This window comes from Oryctolagus cuniculus, chromosome 6 (assembly GCF_051225735.1).
Source record: "Oryctolagus cuniculus isolate XC-2025 breed Fujian yellow rabbit chromosome 6, ASM5122573v1, whole genome shotgun sequence".
Taxonomy (NCBI): Eukaryota; Metazoa; Chordata; class Mammalia; order Lagomorpha; family Leporidae; genus Oryctolagus; species Oryctolagus cuniculus.
In genome coordinates, this window is record NC_142872.1 from 7348479 (window position 1) to 7365842 (window position 17364).

The 17364-nt window shown below is 55.0% G+C and overlaps 2 long non-coding RNA genes across 2 annotated transcripts in view; both read right to left on the reverse strand.

Annotated features, from left to right (window-relative positions):
- Positions 1-1330, reverse strand: part of LOC149125993 (uncharacterized) — a 95854-nt gene extending 94524 nt beyond the window's left edge. The window contains exon 1 of the long non-coding RNA XR_016235077.1: positions 334-1330. This is a non-coding gene — a long non-coding RNA (uncharacterized LOC149125993). The remainder of the gene's footprint in view (positions 1-333) is intronic.
- A 6283-nt stretch (positions 1331-7613) lies between these two features.
- LOC108176449 (uncharacterized) lies at positions 7614-16015 on the reverse strand. The gene is made up of 2 exons (XR_011389646.2): positions 14383-16015; positions 7614-8364 (listed from the first exon to the last, which is right to left on the reverse strand). It is a non-coding gene; the product is annotated as an uncharacterized LOC108176449 (long non-coding RNA).
- Positions 16016-17364: the final 1349 nt, after the last annotated feature.

Here is a 17364-nt window from a genome sequence, read left to right on the forward strand (position 1 = left end):
CAGCAGAGAGCTGGCCTGGAAGAGGGGCAACTGGGAAAGAATCCTGCGCCCCGACCGGGACTAGAACCCCGTGTGCCGGCGCCGCAAGGCGGAGGATTAGCCTAGTGAGCCGCAGCACCCGCCTGCCGTGCCGTTCTTACAGAAGGCAGGGCACGATCTGGTGAAGAGTTGGAGAAATTCGAGCATCACCTCCAGCAGAATGGAAAAGCCAGCACTTCTAAAATTAGGACCGTCCTCCAGGGGCATGTGGAGAAAGCCTTGGCACTCTCCTGTCCGGTCCTCCAGTTCCCGTCCTCAGCCTCTGAACGTCTCAGCCTGAGATCAGGATCCTACCTGGCTTCCTGTGAGAGGAACCGGCTAGCACACAAGAGCAGGATGTGGGCAGCACCCGGCAACTCAGCAGCTCTAGGCGCTGGCCAGAAGCCTGCCCCTCTGCAGCTTGCTCTGGGCCGGTGAGTTCCTTATCTGTGAAACGGGGATTAACAGCATGATGCTGGGGTCCGCACTGTGGTGCAGCAGGTTGAGCCACTGATTGCAACACCAGCAGCTCATATCAGAGAGCTGGTTTGAGTCCCAGCTGCTCCGCTTCAGATCTGGCTCCCTGCTAATGCACCTGGGAGGGCAGCAGCAGATGGCCCAAATGCTAGGGCCCTGGAGCCGCATGGGAAGTCCAGATAGATTTCCCTGCTCCGGGCTTCAGCATGGGCCAGCCTGGCTCTTGCTGCCAGTTGGGGAGCAAACCAGTGGATGGAAGATCTGTCCCTCTCAAATTAACATAATGTTTACACACATTCACACACACCTGTCACCATATGAGGACACCTCAGGGCTGGAATGCCAACTTTCTTTTTTGTTGTTTATTGCTATTTCTTACCCAGTCTGCCCAGGTACTCAGAGCCTGAAAGTCCAGGTGGGGCTCCGCTGGGGAACCCGAGGGTCACTGTGTCCGCCCCTGGCCCGGACCCCTGCTCTTTCCTATGTGACTGCCAGCACCCTGCTGCCTGGACGGCCGGTGACAGCTCTCCCTGCTTACTTGGATACCTGTGTTACCTTCACTCGTTCACCTGCTCCTTCACACCATGTGGAATAAGAGCAGCGTGACGGGAATAGAAAGAGGTCATCTCATGGCTACTGTGAAAACACGAAGAAATCACTCCTAAAATGAGACCGCTCCAAGATCCCAACCGCTTCGGATTCCGATGTTAGAAAAACTGGGGTTGGGTTAGACGTTCCCAGACTGAACATGACGCCAGAAAAGCAAAAAGAGCTCTTGCCCACGCTGGAATCCCGCTAGCTCCTGGTGTGGGTAAATAAAGATGTCCCGGATCCAGAAATAATTATCACCGCAGACTAACTGCAGAGATCTCAAAACATCACAGGTGCAGGAAAAAAAAAAAAAAAAAAACACAACAACCTTGATGTTCTTGCAAATGAGGGCTGAAGGAAGACGGGTTTGCATGCTTAGCTCTTGGGGCAGAGAGAGTGGAACAAAACCAGTAGCACTAGATTACCAGCAAAGCCTCCAAACCTCCTTTGACGGTTCGTATGGTTTTTTTTTCCTTCAAGAAACAAAGGTGACAGTTCTCCCCACCGTGTCCCTAAGAGGCTGGCAGCACTGTGTTTACCCGAGGGAATCAAATGAGCCACACAGAACAGGCTGTGCCCGCGGAGCACCCCACCCCTGCGGCTGTGTTCGCTCCTCCCCCTCACTCTCACATCCCTGCAGCCCACGTTCTGCGGACGGCAGACTGCTTGGACATCCACACCCATCTGGGGCTACGTTTGAGTCCCAGCCACTCAGCTTCCGATCCAGCTCCCTGCTAACATACCTGGGAAGCAGCAGATGATGCATCTGGGCAGATCCAGGGAACCTGAGATTGGGTGGAATTCAGTCTTTAAAAGTTCTGAGCAAGGCTGAACTCAGCCTGGTGCCTGTGTTCCCCGTGCTGTGAGCGCCACGGCTGGGATTCTGCCCCGCGGAGTGGGGTGTGGGGCGACTCACATCCCGAAGAGCTACTGAGGATGAACCTCATCCAAAGATGACAGCAACAGAGAGGTGCTTCTTCAAGTGCGGGCTGTAGACCACAGGAAGCTGTCAACAGTGGGTGTTTCTGCTTTCGCCCCAGCCTGTGGAATGAGGCCCTCTGGGCACGCGTCCAGGAGCCCCAGTGAAATCCTACACTTGGCAATGACCATGGCCTGTACCCCAGCAGCAGCCCTTACCCCAAAGCAATTGTGTGACCTTTGTCCGGGCGGCCAGCTGTGCACCGACCGCCTCCTGTGGCTGCTGGCCCCTTGGGTTTGAACATTCAAAGGCATCTTTGTGACACTGGGGAGAGGCACTGTGGCTCCTGCTTTCAGACGTGGCTTCCGCTGGACCCGCCCCCATCACCAGCACCACTCAACCCGGGATGGGGCCCCCAGAGAGACCGTGGTGCCTCCACCAGCAGAGTGCGCCCCTGATGGTGGGGAGAGGGTGCCGGCCTGCTCCTGCTGTCCTGGCACATTGTCCTGGGGCCAGGCTGACTCCAGAGCCACCCTGGTTCTGCTCATGAGAACAGAGTTCTGGGGAAGCAGCCGCCATGGGTCACCAAGACAGAAGTGAGGAGGAGCCGCCAACCTCGGGTCTTACACCAAAGTCAGTGTTTTGGCTTTCAAATCTGTGTTCAAATCACATAAGGAAATAGTCCTAAAAGAGCACCACTAGCAGCCAGGCACACCACGCCCTCCGCCTGCCAGGCTGCATGACTGCACGCGTGACCTGCTCCCCTCCGACTCCTCCACGGAGACAGAGGACCAGAGCATCAGCCTCCAAGGGCGGCTCAGGTTCAGCATTACTGAGACACACACTGAACTACACCCACAGCGCTGCAGCCATTCCAAGCAGCACACGTCATTCTTTTTAGAAGTATTTATCTATTGAGAGAGAGAGATTTCCCTTCCACTGGCTTTACTTCCCAGAGGCTGCAATGGCTATGGCTAGGCCACGCCAAAGCCAGCCAGGAGCATAACCCAGGTTCCACCTGGTGGCACCTGAGCCATCCCCACGGCCTCTGGGAGTGCACTTTCAGGAAGCTGGAGGCGGGAGCTGACGTGGTACACAGGCGTCTTAACTGCTGTACCGAGTGCCAGCCCCGTTGCACAAGCATTCTTCCAGCAGACAGGCCGGTAGAAAAGAAATGGTAAAATAGAATATTCTCTGTTTTTTCAACTAATATCAATTTTCATGTCTCATGTTTGCCTTTAACCAGAGGCCATGTAAAGATATTTTCAGCGGTATACAATTGAAAATGATTGAACACTTAAGTCTTGGAAAAAAACATATAATTAGGAAATCATGGGGTTTCAATGGAACGTTTGCCTGGAGCTAAAGTAGAGAACGAAGAAAGCTAACAAAGGACCAGTAACAACCCTGGGAGGGTCACGCCTGTCTTCCTGGGTAAATCCCACCAGTGAGACGCGGGGGCTGATCCCACGAGTGAGAGTGGGAGAAGAAACCGGGCACCCTCACCTGCCCCTCCTGTGCAACAGACCAGAGATGCTCTCTGCCTCGGAGCACGCCCCCCCCTTGCACCCCCCACCAAGAGAGGGGAGGCCCTGGGGCTGGAGCCCGCAGGGATTCTGCTGGGTGTGCCTGAGTGAGGCAGGTAAAAGCAAACCCACCTGGCTGTACTTCTGCAGTCCCCAGTCAGCATTATCAGTCACAGCGGGGGAAACTTCAATTCTACGTTTGACTCCCCACACTCTCTCACCAGCTTCCAAACTCGGCCCCCCTGAAACTCCCGTGGGTGTGCAGCTATGAAAGGAATCTCAGAAATGCAGAAACGTAGACCCCGTGGAGACGGCGACCCTGGGATCAGCTGGTATCTGTTCCTTCACGTTCCAGAGTTCGCCAGTTCCTACAGATGGTGGCCCGGGAAGCAACCGCCCATGACGCTCACGCCACTGCGGATTGGGAACGCACACAGCACCCAAGACATCCTCTGCTCTGTGACGTCTGGAGCCGCCTGCAGGTCCATCACTCACATGGTGGCCGGGTGATCTGGCTGTTTGCTGGGGCTAGCTTGGGTCTCCTCACAGTATGGAGACTGGGTTCCCAAGAATGAAGAGAGGGGAGACAGACAGACAAACCTAGCTTTGGAAATCACACAGCCTCAGGGCACAGCAGATTAAAGCCCCAGTCTGCAGCACCGCCATCCCATATGGGCACTGGTTTGAGTCCTGGATGCTCCACTTCTGATCCCGCTCTCTGCTATGGCCTGGGGAAGCAGTAGGAGATGGCCGAAGTCCAAATCCTTGAGCCCTGCACCTGCGTGGGAGACCTGGAAGAAACTCTTGGCTCTGGCTTCGGCCTTTGCAGCCATCCGGGGAGTAAATCAGCAGATGGAAGACCTTTCTCTCTCTCTGTGCCTCTGTCTCTCTTTTAACTCTGCTTTTCAAATAAATAAATAAATGAATCTTTTAAAAAAAAAATCACACAGCCTCACTGCTGCCATTCAAAGCCCCGCCCAGGTTCAAGGTTCAAGGCTCAAGAAGTGGGAATAGGTCCTGGTGTGAAAAAAAAGCTGAAGTCTGGGGCTGGTGTTTGGCTTAGCGATGAAGATGCCCAGACACACCCCACATTGGAGCACCTGGTTTGATACCTGGTTCTGGCTCCCAACTCCAGCTTCCTGCCAGAGTGCACCCTGGGAGGCAGCAGTGATGGCTCAAGTAGATGAGACCTGGATTGGGTTCCCAGCTCCTGGCTTTAGCCCCAGCCAATGTGGGCATTTAGAGAGCGAACTGGCAGCTCGGAGCATGTCTGTCTGTCTGTCTATGTCTGTCTGTCTTGCCCTCTCTTTGCAAAACAAAAAGCTTTCTGTTCTGTTAAAAAAATTTTAAAATTCATGTGCCTGTGAGGTCTTCAAACACTTCATGGAAAATGCATATTGTGAGGCAACAGCATGATTTCAAAGTTTTGCACCACAATAGATTTCGTTTTCTTAAAATGTATTTTCATTTTTTGAGAGAGAGGAAAAGACAGCATTCCTTTCCAATGGTTCATTTCCCAAATGCCCACAACAGCTGGGGCAGGCCAGACAGACCAGCAGCTGGGAACTCAATCCAGGCCTCTCCCGCGGGTGACAGGAACCTGAGGGCTTGAGCCATCATCTGCTACATCCCAGGGTGCCCATTAGAAGGAAGCTGGAATTGAGAGCAGAGTTGGGACTCAAACCCAGGCCTCTGATGCAGGATATGCACAATCCAAAGTGGTGTCTGCTGGGTACGACCCAGATGGCCTCAACATCTGGGACAGTGCCAGGCCAAAGCCAGGAGCCAGGAGCTTCATCCAGGCCTCTGATGTGGGTGGCAGTTGCCCAAGCACTTGGGCCATCTTCTGCTACTTTCCCAGGAGCACCTGCAGGGAACTGGATTGGAAAAGGAACAGGCGGGTCTCCAACCAGCTGCCATAGAGGATCCTGGCATCACAGGTGGCAGCTTAACACGCTGCCCCCCCCCCCCAACAAGTACTTAACTGTGAGGCTAAATGCTCATCCCTGAACTGATCTTTCAATCCTGCTTTTCTGCAAAGGTCTTGACATGCCCTCAGTGTGCTGTAGCCATTTTTGGGAAAAAGATCAGTTCCAGGGAGCAGCAAGACAAAAGGGGGATCTTCCTCTTCACATTTGTGTACCTGCTGTTGGAAGAATGTGCTTCGCGTGGCCACTGCTCATGGCATTGTGGGTCTCGGTAGCCAGTCCTTTGTCAGTCTACTCTGATGGCTGAACAAGCCTGAAGAAAGTCTGTCCTTAAGGATGCAAATGAGTAAGAGGAGGGGTGGGCACAGGGTGGGTGACGGGAATGAAAAAGAGTCAGCGTTCAGAGGACAATGGCCCGTGGCCCATGCTGGCTGGCGTGTGGGCACAGAGTCTTCTGGGAAGCAGCCCCGGCCCTCTGCGGAAGCTGCCGCAGGGGCTGTCTGCACACCGACACTGCCTCTCCATGTAATGTCGCATTGCCGATGTTCTAGTGCGAGAGATAACACACCCAGGCTATGGCAAGTCAGCGCGTGCAGTTATTCGGAGTTCGGTATTTGCTGTCGGTCTTTCTCAAGAGAAAATTTAATTCACGTATTTTACGAGTGTGTTATGAGTTAATCTCTTTTCGTAATGAGATAACAGTGGGCTCACACTATGTGGAGGGGTAGCTTTACCCTAGCGTAGGCCAAGGTGCTGTCCCCTGAAAACAGGCTGGGTGATGGCCAGAGGGAGCAGGGTGGGGCTCAGAGGCACAGAACGAGAGCCCCTTGGCCAGGTGACCTGCTCACCTGCGGATGCTGCTCAGGGAACCAGCCTGAAGAAATACTAGCCAGCCTGCAAGGGCAACCTTAGCTCACCACTCTTCCGTGAAAATCCTCCCGGTGAGGGCTCCAGACCCCACCAGCGTGATTTCCAGACCCCAGTCCTGGCAAAGCAACTCGCAGGGAGCGCTGAGCATGCCCCCGGTGGGCACAGCAAGCCCTTTGTTCTTCCTTGCCCAGCCTATGGCTGCTGCCCGGGGCCCTGGGAAGTGCCTGGGCCTAGGGCATCCCCAGTTATAGAGGAGACCCCAGCCCTGTACAGCCGTAGAACCCCTCTCTTGATCTCTCACAGCTTCCCAGAGCTCAGAGCTCAGGCAGTGTTGGTCACAATGAAACACAGCCGAGCGCAGCATGGAGACCCACAGTCCCGCCACAGGGACCCCAGCCTCCAGCGAAGGGCCACCCCCACCTCCACGTGGCAGGGAACAGCCCTGACCTCCACAAAACTGCTCAGCCTCAGGGCCTGCGTCGTGGCTCCAGGGGTTAAGCGGAGGCTTGTGACACGGGCATCCAACATGGGGGCACAGGTTCATGTCTGGGGCTGCCCCGCTTCTGATCCAGCTGCCTGCTAATGCACCTGAAAAGGCCGCCAAAGAGGGCCCAGATGCTTGGGCCCCAGCCCCCGGCCCTGGCTGCTGTTGCCGTTTGGGGAGTGCACCAGTGGATGGAGTATCTCTCCCTCTACGCTCAGACTCTGCCCACAGTTTGCTCCCTTCTCCTGGGGGAGGCGAGGTTTTCTTCCCCTCTGGTCTATGGCCCACCTGCTGCCCCCTCCCTCCTCCAACCCCCCCCCCCGCCCTTGCCACATGGTTTGGTCTTTTGGCTGCAGCAGGCAAACAAGAAAACAGCCCAACGTCCATAGGGCCCTGAGGTCAGGCTGACTGGAGCTTGGACAACAGCAGGAGAGGAAGGCGCCCGGCCAGACCCTCTGCCAAGCGAGGTCACCGCGAGGCCACCTGTGTCTCTCCTGCAGGTCTCCTGTGGCCCCTGCCCGCACACACAGCCCGTCAAGAGAAAAGCCCCATTCATTCCGGACGACAACACGGGAGCCGAGAAGCACGTCCAAGTCAAGGGCTGCCCTTGGCTGCTGGGTCCCAGCATCTGCGTAAGTTTTCCCAGAAGTGAAGGGACGAGGGGCCCCTGTCTTCCCTGGTTGTGTTTCTGCTATTAAAAAACATTCTGAAAAAGGTTTCCAAGAACAAAGACACAGTTTTTTCTAAAAGTAAAAAAAAAAAAAAAAAAAAGAAAAGAAAGCGCTTGCAACTTCTAATTCACATTTTTCCCAAATATTTTTTTAATTGTCATGCCAGTTTTGAAAAAGAGCAGGACATCCTATAACCCTTACTCATCTGCCACATGGTAGGAATTGCAGGCGTCTGTTTAGCACAGGTCCAAGGAAGCACCTAACTATTGTACCAGTATTCGTTGCCTGTTGCTAATGACAGGCATTTTGAATCTCCGCTCAGTGCTTGTCGCCTGCCAGGAAACAGGTTGGCGATTTCTGCAGCCCGCTCTCCTGCGTGGGTGCGCATGTTCAGAATGAGGCGAAGCTGTGTCTCTCAGCTGCATGGGTCTCTGTTTCGACTTTGTCTACGCTCGTTTGCTCGTGATCCGCACATCTCTCAAATCGGAAGCCCTGGTTCTCAGCTGTTCTCAGTGGAGCTGGTCCATGGGTCCGAACCCAGCCTGCAGCAGCTCTACATCACGGTCTGCAAGTCCAATTAACTTCAGCTCCTAACCAACATCTCACCAGGCTGACCGGAAGCAGAAATTCAGTTTGAATTTTTATTGGAGGTGGATTTCCTGCCCGCTCTCAGGATTGCACAAGAACTCAGGAAGCACGGGCGATGCTGAGACGAAGGAATTCCGCTGTAGGCTCAGCTGGCCTTGGCAGTCACTGATTCGCACTCATATTTGCACGTTGCCTTGAAAGATCCAGCTCAGTGCCGAGGCTGGAGGCCCCGAGGCCGGGAATGCAGCCGTCTGCTCCTTTCCAAGTGCTCCCAGGGAATGGGGCACAGGTCCTGCGGAAAAAAAGACCCAGGGCTTTTTCTGTTCCACTGCCATCCATGCAGGCTCCTGGGAGCCTCCCTCGACATGTTCCCTACCCCCTGGACACCTGCACCTCTTCGATCCATATAGACTGTTGGAAGAAAAAGGAAGAGGCTGGGGAGAGGCTGTCCCGGAGCAGATGCGTTAGCCTCCGAGGTCGGAGCGCAGGCAGCCTGGGCGACGGCGGAGAAACCCTGAGAGGCTGCCCGCCTTCCCGATGTCTCCATCGGGCAGAGAGATAGAAAAGCAGAGAGGGAGGTGGGGAGAGTCCTCCATCGGCTGATTCATTCTCCAAATGCCCCAGACCCTGGAACTCAATCCAGGTCTCCAATGTGGTGGCAGCAAGTCGACTGCCTGAGCCATCACCTGCTGCCTCCCAGGGGCTCACATCTGCAGGAAGCTACGATTGGAAGCAGAGCTGTGGCTCAAACCCAGGCACTCCAGCCAGGGCTGCGGGTGACCCGGGGGGCGGCTTCACTGCTGGGTGAACGAACTGTCTTGCTGCAACGTAGCAGAACAAGAACTGGCCAGCACCCGCCGAAGGACCTGGGCCTGAGGGGCTGTCCTGAGACCCAGGAGCCACCTGAGATCTGAGAATCCATCACCTGGGGCCTGGGAGCTGCCTGGGATCCGAGAGCTCATCACCTGAGCCCTGGGAGCTATGTGGAACCCGGGAGCCACCTGAGACCCGGGAACCACCTGAGATCCGAGAGCCCATCACCTGGGACCCGGGAGTTACCCAGGACCCGGGAGCAACCTGAGAACCGAGAGCCCATTACCTGGGACCCGGGAGCCACCTGGGATCTGAGAGCCCATCACCTGAGATGTGGGAGCTATGTGGAACCTGGGAGCCACCTGAGATCCGAGAGCAACCTGAGATCCGAGAGCCCATCATCTGGGACCCGGGAGTTACCCAGGACCCGGGAGCAACCTGAGATCCGAGAGCCCATCATCTGGGACCCAGGAGCCACCTGAGACCTGGGAACCACCTGAGATCCGAGAGCCCATCATCTGGGACCTGGGAGTTACCCAGGACCCGGGAGCAACCTGAGATCCGAGAGCCCATTACCTGAGACCTGGGAGCCACCTGGGATCTGAGAGCCCATCACCTGAGATGTGGGAGCTATGTGGAACCTGGGAGCCACCTGAGATCCGAGAGCCCATCACCTGGGCCTGGGAGCCACCTGGGACCCGGGAGCCACCTGAGACCAGGGAGCCACCTGAGACCCGAGAGCCCATCACTTGGGACCCGAGAGCCCCCTGGGACCTGAGAGCCCATCACCTGGGACCCGAGAGCCCATCACCTGGGATCCGAAAGCCCATCACCTGAGATCCAGGAGCCACCTGGGACCCGAGAGCCCATCACCTGGGATCCGGGAGCCCCCTGGGACCCGAGAGCCCATCACCTGGGACCCGAGAGCCCATCACCTGGGACCTGAGAGCCCATCACCTGGGAACTGGAAGCAACCTGGGATCCAGGAGCCCATGGCAGAGCGGGATGGGGCAGGGGCTCCAGGAGACAGGAAGCACAATTCTATGGAAGAGGAAAAGCGAGCGGCTCCCTCCCACCGGGCAGCACCTGGGAGAGGAGCTGCTCTGTGAGAGCCGGCAGAGCCCTCGCAGCGTAGTGTGCTTTCTGGGCAGGAGGACAGGCCAGTGAGGAGGGAAATGTGCATTTGCCCAGAGCACAGGGAGGCCAGGGTCTGAAGGGAAGGCAGAGGCGTGGCTGAGCTGGGCAGAGGAGGGGGCAGTGAGGGCGGGAGTGCATCTCTAACAGCCCTGACCAGTCACAGGGACCGAAGTGGAGGTGGGGGCAGAGGTGGAGCCGGGGTGCGGGCTCCGGCAGGCCTTATGGGCAACGCAGACCCCAAGTGCTCAGTGACTTCTGTCTTCGCTTTGTGAGACGAAGGTGTTTGCCGCCTTTTGTTTACAGCCGTAGCCATCAGCTAAATTCTAGAACTTCAAAAAAAATCCAAGTTGTCTGTCTTCACATTACCCAGAGCCGTCATTATGGGAGAAGAAGTCCCACTTGGGCTGGGCTGGAGGGAGGAGCTTAGGTTCTGGAGATGCACACCCATGGGCTTAACCCCAGAAGTCCCGTCTTTGGGGCAATAAGCGTATTTCTATGCATTGTATAAATAAGAGGAAGCATGTGGCAGGCACTGTGGCACGGCAGGGTAAGCAGACACTGTGACACCGGTATCCCTTATGGGTGCAGGTTTAAGTCCCGGCTGCTCCTCTTCCAACTCAGCTCCTTGCTAATGTGCCTGGGAATGCAGCAGAAGACTGCCAGGTGTTTGGGCCTCTCCCATCCACAAGGGAGACCCAGATGGCTCCTCCATTTGGGGAATGAACCAGAGGATGGAAGACATCTCTCTCTCTCTCTCTCTCTGCCCCTCTGCCTTTCAAATAAATAAATAAACCTTTAATAAGCAATGCCAGGAAGACACAACTGGCCTTGCAGTTTTAGAATGTGTCTTCAGGGCTACGAAGGCGACTTGATTGTCAACATCCTTCATCTCACTCCTTTATTTGTTCACTCAACAAATACAAGAGTGCTTCAAAAACACCAGGGGAAAATGGAATGAAAAGATGTTGGGTGCAAAGAAATTTTTTTAAATCCATAACTAGTTTTTCCATAGTATACATTTACCACCCACGTAGAGAAAATGTTGATTCTGCCTGCTTAGCATCTTTCTCTTCATAACAGATTCTGATCTCCTTGTTAACACCCCCTCCCTGCGCGCCACAACCCACTGATCTGAAGGCACCAGCGTCCACTTGAGGCCAGGCCAGGGACCACTCGCTGGGTGAGGGATGGATTGTGATGCAGCCAGAGCCCATGCCGCTGAATCTTCCGTGGAAGATTGCAAAGGCATAACCCCTTATCTTGCCAAAACTGAAATGCAGAGTTGGGGTTCAGGCCTGGAGCTACAGGGAGTCTCTGCTCCACAGCACGATGGCAGACCCGAGTCCCGAGGCCCCGGAGCAAGGGCAAGTCCGAAGGGAACGTTTGGATCCCTCGGTCCGCCCTGACCTGAGTGACCCCTGGACTTTGCAGTTACACGTGCTTGTTTGGTTCAGGTCAGTTTGAGTCACAGCTGGCTACCTGCAAGTGAGTGTGTCTTAGCTGAAGCAACCTGGAACGCTGGTCCGGTGCCACGGACATTGTCGCGAAGTTTGTGCCCTGTCTAAAGAAGGAAGAGAGCCCGGCACAGCCCCAGGCTTTGCTCTTGCAGGGTCATCAGGCAGAGCTGCTCGGAAAAAAACAGAAGCACTCCCTATCCATGCGGCCTCAGCACCTCATGTTCATGTTTTTAAGAGTGGGGCCGGCGCTGTGGCGCAGTGGGTTAACGCCCTGGCCTGAAGCGCCGACATCCCATATAGGTGCTGGTTCGAGTCCCGGCTGCTCCTCTTCCGATCCAGCTCTCTGCTATGACCTGGGAAAGCAGCAGAAGATGGCCCAAGTCCTTGGGCCCCTGCACCCGCGTGGGAGACCCAGAAGAAGCTCCTGGCTCCTGGCTTCGGATCGGCGCAGCTCTGGCTATTGTGGCCAGTTGGGGAGTGAACCAGCGAGTGGAAGACCTTTCTCTCTCTCTCTGCCTCTCCTCTCTCTGTGTAACTTTGACTTTCAAATACATAAATCAATCTTAAAAAAAAAAAACAAACACACACAGTGAAGGCAGAGCCGACTTGAGAGGACTGAGACAGGAAAGCCGGGCGTCACCCTGTGTTGGCCACGTGGATGGCGTTCTGTCCCTGCTTAACAGCTATTCTGTTTGGCTCCCTCGGTCCGCCCTGACCTGAGTGACCCCCTGGACTTTGGTCAAAGGTGCCAAAGGTCCCAGGTGTCCTGGGAAGAACTGCTGTCTGTGTTTGGTTTTGCCATTACCCAGCTTTGTGACCTTGGGCAAAATGCTTCCATGTAGGCCTGGAAGTTCTTATCCCGAAACGGGCCGGGAGGGACCCCATCGACTGCGGAAACTTAGAGGCTTAGTTTCTGAAGTGACAACAACAAACACCGGTGTGGGTATGCAAAGGGGATTCAAAACTCTAGAAGCCCAACGAAAATGAAGGGATTAAAAAACCACACACGTCAGTAGTCCAAGGAAACGCTATCCTCACTCCGACTTGGCTGAATGGCCTTGGCGGCAAGTGTCTGCTGTTTGACCACAGGTCTCTGGGGAGAGAAGGCACCTGACTTGGAGCGCTGGGTAGGTTCCGCGGCCGGTGCTCCTGCTGCAGCCCGTCAATCTGCCAGTCTGCGTGCAACATTCTCAGATGCCAGCCGCTGGGGGCTGGGTGAGCTGCGCCAGCACAGGCCTGCTCAGGTGCACCAGCCACCCGCACCCTCAGCTTCTGCACTTCTCGAAAGGCCTCACTCAAGGGCGCATCCCCTCCACGACTGTGTGTGTCCTTGCTGCCTGCCATCAGACGGATCCTGGACGAACTCGCCCTCGTCACTCAGTGCCCAAGGGAAGGGGCGCTGCGGGGAGTCGCGGTGGTGCAGGCGTCACTGCTCCGTGCTAGGCTGTGCCGAGGAGGGCTGGAATCCTGCATTGCACGGATTGGCTGGGTGTTCTGTAACACTGCCACACCTCATGGGTAAACGTACCTATCGCCATGTGGGCAAAGAGCCACTTCCTTACGCCTGTATGAGAACGCCCCTCGGACCACTGCGGAAAAGTCAATCTCTCGGCCTCTTTTTGTGTCTCCATGAATTATTCAAAAAGCAAGCCAAGGGAGGAATTTGGCTCACGGTAAGCAGACACCCAGTCCCACATCAGGGAGCCTCCCCACTCCAGCTGCCTGCTGAGGCAGACCCTGGGAGGCAGCGGGGGAGAGTTCAAGAGGTTGGGTCCTTGCCACCCCCCTGAAAAACACGGACTACGTTCCCAGCTCTCGGCTTCAGGCTGGCTCCGCTCTGGGGGTGGAAGGCACCTCGGCTGGGGGTTCCCCCGTGTCTCTGCATCTCCAGTATAAATACATTTTAGAAATAAGAGTAAATACGCCACGCGCCCTTCAGTGAGCGACACGGGCAGCACATTTTGGACAGGCCCAGAAAGCTCTCCCTTCTCCAGGCACACAAAGAGCGCACTGATACGCGGCAAGAATGAGCGGACGAGCGGTGAGGACACACGGCCTCTCCCGGGGACAGCAGGGCTGGAGGCTCACTCACAATACCCGGCAGAGGGACCGCCCTCGGACTCTCCTGGCTGCAGTGCGTAATCTTGGTGAGGGACGAGCTTCCGGCTGTGACGGCGACGGAGCAGAGAGAGGGCAGTCGGCCAGGGCAGAGAGGGGACAGCGGAGCCCAGGAGCAAGTTTGTCAACCGGCAGGCTCTGTACCGGCCATGACCTCCTGTGGCCACCTCATTTCCTGGACCTGTTATCTTGCTTTTTTTGCCATAAAGAAATGTGCCCACTGATATCTTTGAAATGACATTCTGTACACAGTTATCCATGCTAGAATTGCTTGCAATTGTAAAAGGTTGGAACTGACGTAGAGAGTTGGTGAGCTCAGCTATGGACAGCCACACCAGGTGACATCTGAGAGCTGCCACACACAGAAAGACCTCCTGTTAAGTGTGCAACGTTGACTTCAGACTGCCACACAGTGTATGAAAAACAGGAGAAAAAAAAAAAAAAAACAATGAAGAAACACAGAAAGTGGTAAGGAAAGGAGGTGATGACTGGCCTTATGAACATAGGTCTCACCCTCAATGCACGTGTGTACACACACACACTGCCCCCCAACCCCGCCCCGGCTACCACTCCCTCTTTTGAGGAATAACTATTGTGGGAAATATGTTTACTTTAACCCTTTGTAAATGTACATTTCACCCGTCTTAAATACATTCAGAATGCTGTGGATCTGTCACCATGATCTTACCCAACACATTCTCATTAACCCACCACCAACTCGGCACCTGTTAAACAAGAACGGCTCACCCGACCCCAGCCCCAGCCCCTGGGCACCTCCGGCCTACTCTCTGTCTCTAGGGATCGGCCTCTTCTGGGTTCTCTGCAGAAGTGGCAACCGTGCAGTATCTGTCCTTCTGTGTCTGGCTTATTTCACTGTCACATACATTCCCTTCGCAGGAAAACACCGGGTAAACACAGTTGTGAGTCTGAAGTGCCTGCAGGAACAGAGAGTACAGATCTTGTGAAATGTGTGGGCGTGCCCCGGACAGGACAGCTCCGGCCTCTGAGGCGTCCCAGAGACCCTGTTGCAATCTGAAATGTTAACCAGAGGCCCCGCATGCGAACGCCCTTTTAACCAGAAAATGAAGTCATATGGCCCTCTTCCCTGCAAGCCTTGGCTCAGGTATGCCCAACTCTTTTTTTTTTTTAAGTATTTATTTATTTGTTTGAAGGCAGAGGCAGAGAGAGACTTCCATCTGCTGGTTCACTTCCCAGATGGCCACAATGGCCAGAGCTACACCAATCCCAAGCCAGGAGCCAGGAACCTCCTCTGGGTCTCCCATGCGGGTGCAGGGGCCCAAGCACTTGGGTCATCTTCCACTGCTTTCCCAGGCCACAGCAGAGAGCTGGATCAGAAGAGGAGCAGCTGAGACTTGAACTGGCGCCCATATGGGATGACAGCATTGCAGGCAGTAGTTTTACCTGCTATGCCACAGTGCTGGCCCCAGTATGGCCAACTCTTTACCCAGAGCCCTAAAGGCCTTAGGAGGGTCGTGACTCCTTTCTGAAATTGGTAACTTGCTGTGTGTTCCCTTCTGGAGAGTTCTGCAGTAGTCAGAGATTTTTCAAGGTGGCCATGATTCCCCAGAAGCCAAGCACCACTGCTGACTAGGATAATGAATGCTGTCCGCTCCTGTGAGACGTGTGTAAATGCCTCCATCACTAGCTAGCTTGCCTAACTGTGTGATAAATGAACCCACACTGAAAGATGGGTCTCTGGCTCAGGCCTTACAGAAATCCATGACTAAAGAAAATAACCCAGGGCCCGTGTTGTGGTGCAGCAGGACAAGCCGCCACCAGCGACACGGGAATCCCACGTGGATACAGATTTGAGTGCCGGGTGCCCACTTCCGACCCAGCTCCCTGCTAATGGAAAGCAGCAGAGGACGGCTCAAGAACGTGGTCCCTTGCCATCCACATGGGAGGCCAGGATGGAGCTCAGGCTCCTACCTTCTGCCTTGCGCCTGGTCCAGCCCCTGCTGCTGCTGCTGCCATCGGGGAGTGAAGCGGTGGATGAAAGATCTCTTTGCTGTGTCTCGGTCTCTCCCCCCACGCCCCGCCTTTAAAAGAAATCTTTTTAAAAAAAGATCCTTAGAACTGTCATTTATTTTTCTGGTCTATTTGTTTCATTATAAACTGCCACGCTTGGTAAAAATAATGGCACGTTTGAACTGGTGGCACACACAAGGACCACACCAGGGGCCCCTGAACTCACAGCCGTCTGGGCAGGAGGCTGGGGTCTTTGCCACTCGCTCCACAGCCAGTGATCCACTGCTGCGTGTCAGCTGTAGCAGTGGCTACAGCTCGGGACACAGCGTCTAGTGAGATGCTGTCTCTCCCCAGTGGGGCCTGCATCCCACTGAAGGCATTTACAATGTGGGAGTCAGTACTACGGGGCAGCTGTGCCCAATCACACACTTCTCGCATGTGGGGGCTCACTCCCCTCCCTCCCCACTCTCAGGCCATCCCCCCTTTGCCCTCCCACCCCTCCACGGGAGCCCAGCATGACCCACTGGGCCCCTGCCACAGCCACGGCTTCACCACGTGGGCTGCTGAGACCTGGGGAAGGGGCTGCCCTGTGTGGGACTCAGCACAGGTGGGCAGAGCATGGCTGCTGGCGGGGAGGGGCCGTCTGGGCTGTCTCAGGCACGGGAATCCTCAGACTTACATTTTGGCACAACCATTATGCATAGGATATTACCTCCTTTGTGTGTTAAAGGTGCTACTTAGTACACATTTAAGGGTGCCACAGGAGTAAGAGAATGCCGTAATTATGCCTTAAAATAATGGGTCACACAACAAAGGCCAGGCTTCCTGAATGCCTTGAATGCAAAGGGAATGAGTTTTCCCATCAGGTTGCTGGTCACTCGCTGGCTCTGACTCTACGACTTCCAGCGTTTCTTCCTGGTGCTCAGCAGGTGAATCGTGTCGCACAGCCAATGCAGGCGGCGAGATCTGGGCTCAGGTTTGGGATTTGAGCTGATACTGTGAAGGGATAAGACTGGGATGCCAGGAGGATGAGTTTGTCCTGTGTGTGTGATGGACAAGGCTCCCTGGGGACAAGAAAGACAGTGACAGGCAGCCGCATCCTCACTCACTCACCCTAGGAATCCCTCATGGGATGCAGCAGAGACTTCACAGACGTGGCCACGGGCCACGGCCATGTCTGAGCTTGAGAGATGCCACTTAATCTCGAGTCCCTCCAAGCAGGAAGGGGAAATGGAGGCACAGAGCAGAACGAGGAGATGCAGAGGGAGGAAAGCTGCACCTGCCGGCTCTGAGGACAGAGCCAGGGAGGGAGGGTACGGGTCACAAAGCCCGGAAAAGGCGGCCAACCTAACCCAAGACCACGGGCAGCAGTGACAGGTGGATTTCAGCACAGAGGAACTGTCAGGCTGCTCCCCTGCAGCCACACACACACACACAAACACATACACACATACCCACAAACACATGCATACACAAACACACACATACCCACAAACACATGCATACACAAACACACACACACCACAAATACAAACACACACATACCCACAAACATGCATAAACACACACACACACCCACAAACACATGCATACACAAACACACATACACACCACAAATACACATATACCCACAAACACATGCATACACACAAACACATACATACACACACAGCACAAGCACATATACACACACACATACCCACAAACACATGCATACACAAACACACACACACACCACAAATACAAACACACACATACCCACAAACATATGCATAAAC